The sequence below is a fragment of the Peromyscus eremicus genome, chromosome 4 (genome assembly GCF_949786415.1).
Source record: "Peromyscus eremicus chromosome 4, PerEre_H2_v1, whole genome shotgun sequence".
Classification (NCBI taxonomy): domain Eukaryota; kingdom Metazoa; phylum Chordata; class Mammalia; order Rodentia; family Cricetidae; genus Peromyscus; species Peromyscus eremicus.
Window position 1 is genome coordinate 84,076,560 of NC_081419.1, and position 6,161 is coordinate 84,082,720.

Below are 6,161 nucleotides of genomic sequence, written 5' to 3' on the forward strand. Positions count from 1 at the left end.
GCAAATATTCTGAAGAAAGATACAATCATTCCCTTATTTATGGAATATTTGGAGTATTTTAAAGCAGTCTCTCATGCCTACTGTTTTCCCTACTCTTTACAATTCCACAAGTACTATTAGATTTAATCATAAGAAATTATTGGTAGTAGGTTGTCTTTGAGCTACAATGACAATATTACCACTTTTAAGACATGTTCTCACATAACTCATGATGGCCTCAAATTTGCCAAGCAAATATGACCCATGTGACCTTGAACTTCCTGATCCTCCTGTCTCCACTTCCCAAATGCTGTGACTATAGATGTTTACCAAGATTCCTAGCCAAAATTTTCATATTTTCTAAATCAATATGACATCCCCATGGTGTATAGGAAGAAACGGGCTTGAGGGTGTGGGTAATCATTAGCTCGTGAAATTTATAAGCATCAAAGCTAAATTGAAAGCAAGGTCTTTTGACTCTATAGGACAGTGCTTCTTCTACAAGATCATTTGCAAAATGGGCATGGCAGTCATCACTAAGTAATCTTTCTGGTAAAATGCAATCACATCCTGGTTATCCAAGATGTGGGAACCAAATCCAAATAGTCCAATTTTGACTTCAGAGGCAATGACAAAGGGAACTCAACATCATTCTGTGTCTGAAAAAGAAATGTTTACTTATGGAAAAGGAAGACAAACATTTGCAGACATCTCAGATAAGGAGGTGGAGCTGTGTAGTTTAAAAAAACACTGCATATGTAGAAGGCATCACAGCAACCATAACATGAAAAGGGCAAAAGATATGTTGAGTGAGGAACATTTTTTCCAACCATCAATAAAGTATGAAGAAATTAAGATCACAAGAGAAACGTATTGCCTAACACTTGTGGCAAGGAAATCCATCTACATCCAGTCTTGGACACATCCCAGAATGAACCTTAGAGCCTAGACTCTCCCCAACCTCAGCAGGTCATTTTACCTCTCTTATGATCTGTTTTCTCACCTTCCACATCAAACGATTTAATCACTTAACTCGTCAGCAGTCATACAGTTATGGTATTCTGAGTGCTTCTACAAAACATAGAATGGGACCAAAACTACCCCATTTTTTAAAGGCAAAGGGGTTGTCTTCCTCCCATCTACCCACTCACATTTTCAGGAGGTATAGTACAAATGCCATTTAATTTTCTGAGACACATAATCTTTAGAGTAAAGGGGGTGTTCAAAATTGAGGAGTCCCCACAGACCATGAGTTACATGAGATTACCTTCAAGCAAAATTTCAAGTGCAGCATAAACTATACCATTTATAATAGTAACAAAAGAGGAAGTGCCCAGAAATAAACTTAAAAAAAATACATACTACTTGTATGATGAAAGTTTAAAATCCTTTTGAGGAATTCAAAAAGAATTGAACAAATGAAAAAGGCAATTTTCAAAAGAAAAATACAGCCTCAAAAAGACATCACTTCATGGTAGGTGAAGGTGAAAAACAATCCCATAAATATACTGACTAGGTCTCTTAAACTTTTTGATTTAGTGATATATATGTTAGCACTAAGGTTTATTTGGAAAATAAAAATATATACATCTATAAAAATTCCTAGAAATAAGAATGACAAGAGAATAAGAACTTCCCCATAAAAACCTGCTGATTACTTGTCCAGCTGTTGGGGAAAAAGAAATAAGGGTTCATTTTGGTTCAGAATACTAGTGTACAGTCCATCATGACGGCAGTAGCTGAAGGTGGCTGGTCACATTGTATCCTCAATTAGGAAGAAAGAATGATAAATATCCTTCCCAGCTTCCTGTCTTTTATATTTAGTCCAGGAGCACAACCCATGGAATGGTACCATCCACATAGAGTATCTCTTCTCACTTTTATTATCCCAATCTAGAAATCGCTCATAGATATGCCCTGAGGTTTGTTTCCATGGTGTTCCTAAGTACTGTCAAGTTGACAGCTAAGATTAACATCACAAAAGCCTTATAATTAAAATCATGTGGTTTTGACTATGACTATAAAATATACCAGTAAAAATTAAAAGTTTTGAAATAAACATAAGAATGGAAAGTTAATAGGAAATTAAATTGACAGTAGTTCAACTCATAGGAGATATTCAATATTTTTCAAATAAATGTATTAATAATCTAAGGGAAATAGATATATAAACTATCCTTTATCATAGTACAAAGCAATCACCTTAAAGATAAAAAGCAAAATACAGGTATTAAAAAGAATGATGGGATACTTCTATAATTTCACTGCAGGAAAAGGTATCTAACTATAATTTAAAAAATCATAAAATCTGAATAATAATAATTTTCACTGGTTAAAAAAAATCAAGATAGCCAAAATATCATAATAAGAACAAAAAAGGCCTAAAAATATGTAGCTCAGTGATAGAAATGTCTTCTAGCATTGCAAAGCTCTGAATTTGATCCTTAGCACAATAAAAATAAATAAACAAACAAATAAAGCAAAGAATAACTGGGAAAACAATTTTCAGCTCATAAAACAAAGGGCTAATTTCTCTACCACATAAATAAGTCTTACAAATAATTTTCAAAAATGTAAAAGCTGGCACCCTAACAGGGAAGAACGAAGTTCCTAAAGAAGCCACGGAAAACACTACACAAATGTCTTAGGTATGTGAGAGAATATTCATCGTCATTCACTCACAACGAGAAAAAATGCAAATTATGGCTACGATGAAAAAAAACGTTTTAATTTGTCATTTCGGCAGAGCTCCAAATGTATACAGCACTATCACATACTCTGTGTGAAGGCTTGCACTGTTGTGTTTCACTGCTTGGGTTTTATCCTATACATATAAAAATGCGTGTACGCAAGCAGGCTGCAGACACGGCACCAGAAGAGGGTATGAGAGGCTGAAGTAGAGGAATTGGCGAGACTCTGGACTGCCTTCCTCCCACTCCCAACAATTACCTGGAAAAGCATGGGATCCAGAGTACAGAAAGTGCTCGCAGAATTTGGTACAACAAACTGATGGGAGCGACAGACTCCAAGCAGCACAGATGGTGGGGACAGCCACAGAAATGTGGGGAGGGAGTCTGAGCGGAAGGAGCCTCACTGGCCCCTCTCCACTTCTCTGTCATTGGCAGGACAGGGAGCTTTGGCAGAACTTGCTGCAATATCCTAAGGGACCCAAAAAGGTAAACACAGGTGATCAGGCCCCAAACATTCCCTCAGTCACTTAAAGTCCTGAACAGAACAACTGGTCCCCAGAGCACCAGAGGCAGGGTTGTATTTTACAAACTGGGAATCACCTGGGATAATTCTAGAAGAAAGGGGTTTTAGCTACAAAAATTCTTCTCTCTGGAAGGAAATACTGACTTAATTTGTTTGAATTATTGAGACTAGCAACACCTCCCAAAGCTGTGGAGACTGATTTTTTTTTAAGTTTTTATTGTACGTGTGTGTGTGTGTGTGTGTGTGTGTGTGTGTATACATACATACAATGGTACATATGTGGAAGTGAGGGGACAACTTGCCAGAGTCAGTTCCTTCCCTCCACCATAAGAGTCCCAGAGATCAAACACACACGGGTGGCCAGGCTTGGTGTCAAGGGCATTTACCCACTGAGTCATCTCACTGGCTCTGGAGACTGGTTATGAAAGGACAGTACAAGGGAACAAAGGGACACTGACTGAAGACATGGCCCTTCTACTTTACAGTACTGCTAATTTTAATTTTCAATTTTTTGTTAGATTTTATATTTTTGTTCTTCAGTTGTTCAGTTGCATTGTAACTCGTGTCTCATGAGAAATGCTTCCAAGTTTGTCCTTGTCTGTCTTTAAGTCAAATACACAACACTACCTCTAACCTACATACTTCCTTTCTCATTCTTGCTTTACTAACTCTTCCCCCTTTTCCCGTTTCCTTCTCACTTCACTACTTAAATATGAACCCAGTTAACCCTAAAGTAATTATAAACTGTATTTTCCCTAACTAGTGCCCTGGCGCTGCTCTCCCTTGACCCGGTCAATGCACAGGTGTCTTCTCTGTTTAGTACTATGAACAGTTAACACTGGCGCTGCTCTCCCTTGACCCCGTCAATGCACAGGTGTCTTCTCTGTTTAGTACTATGAACAGTTAACACTGGCGCTGCTCCAAAGCCCTTCCGTTTGTGACTGCATTTGGAAGTAAGGGGAAGTAAAGCATAAATTCAAATGAAGACAACTCAGTAGAAGTACTCAGGAGAAATAAAACAGAGATACAGTGAGAGGGGTTGAGTGTAAAGACTAGAGGATACAGCTATCCCAGTAGATGTGCAAAGCACAACGAAGGAACATAAAACACACTAGAGAGTAATCCACTCTGACCCTACACAAGCTTACAATGTCTAGGCACTAGAGAAACAGACAAGAAAATGAGACAGCAGACTTGCCACAGAAGGACTTATTTCCAAGTCCTACTTCTAGAAACAATGAATGACTGCACAGAGGACTTCGAAAACATGGTGGGAAAATTGAATCAGAAATGAAGGATCAGATAAACCAAATAAATAACTCAATGGAAAGCATCACCTATAGATGAGCCCAAGCAGGAGAATGAAACTTCAGAGACAGAAGAGAAGGTCAAGACATAATACATAAAGATATATATATAAGAACAAAGTTGCCAGGTGGTGGTGGTGCATGCCTTTAATCCCAGAACTCGGGAGGCAAAGCCAGGTGGATCTATGTGAGTTTGAGGCTGGCCTGGACTACAGAATGAGTTCCAGGAAAGGTGCAAAGCTACACAGAGAAACCCTGTCTCAAAAAACAAACAAACAAACAAACAAAAAGAATAAAGTTAACAAACGTGACTAAAACTTCCAAGAGTATATCCAAGCAACCAAACCTTAGAAAAGTTAGCCTGTGAAAGTATAACCAAGAATTTCCAAAATCTGAGGGGAAAATGATGAACGTTGAAACAGAGTATTTAGAATTCCAAATAGACATGACCAGGGAACTTCTTTGTAACTATCATAGTCCTGGTGTCAAAACTACAAAGTAAAAGCAGGACTCCCAGGCAGGAGAGTAGCTAGTGTTTGCCTCTGTGGTGGCTGGTAAAGCACAGAGTTAGGAAAAGAAAACAATAGATATCATCTAAAGAGGGCATAAGAGTTTCAGAATTCTACAAAGGAAATGAAAGGTCCTGGAAGACAGCTCAATTTTCTCATCAGAGAAGGCCGATGAACACACCTGCCATGTGGTTACCTGGTAGAGGAAGGGCCTCAAAACCACTTCCGACAAAAATGTAGCCGGAAGTTATTTCTCAGGTCCTGCCCGGTCCTGCGGTCAGCACAAATCTCTCCCACCTGCAGTCCCGCAGCCATTTATAAAATAATTACAGAGAGGCTTATATTATTTACCAGCTGGTTGGCCTATGGCTCAAGCTTCTGGCTAGCTAGCTCTTACATCTTAAATTAATCCATTTCTAGTAATTTATGTGTTGCCACATGGCTGTGGCACTACCAATCTGCTGGCATGTTGCTCCTTGGGTGGTGGGCTTTGTGTCTCTCCTGCCTCTGCCTTTCTTCTTCCTGTCTCTCTCTTTGATTTCTTGCCTGGCTATAACCTGACTCACCATAGGCCAGACCAGCTTCTTTATTAACCAATCATAGCAACACATATCCACAGCATTCACAGAAAGACCATACCAGAGCACAAAAGTGGTGCAACCATACCTCCAGGACAAGCCTGTGGTCCTCACAAGCCTCGAATTCAATTCTGGATGTGGCTGAGGTACGAATTCTTCTTGTGGGTGGCTTAACAGCTGAGAGAAATCTCATTTTGATCCTCCATATGACATGGAGGGCAGGAGCTGTGCCATTTTGAGAGAGAATCTCTGATTGAAAATTTGGGGAAGATCTCAGGTTGGGGAGTCCAAGCTGAGGTTGCTGCAGCATCATGCTTGGGAAAGGCATATAGAGGCAGGTGTGGGGAGCAGGATGCCTGGGCACAAAATAGGTGAAGGATGCAAGTGCTGGAAGCCCCACCCAGACTAGACAGTGCATAAGAAGATGTCATTCCATCCTCACCTTCTGTGGCTGAGAATAAATCTCATCAACTGAGAATTACTCCAGATTTTGTTAGGTCTGAGTCTGAGGACATAAGGTTGATCAGATTCTGGGGTCACCATTCTGCTATCTACTATTGTTGGGTCTGGGAACT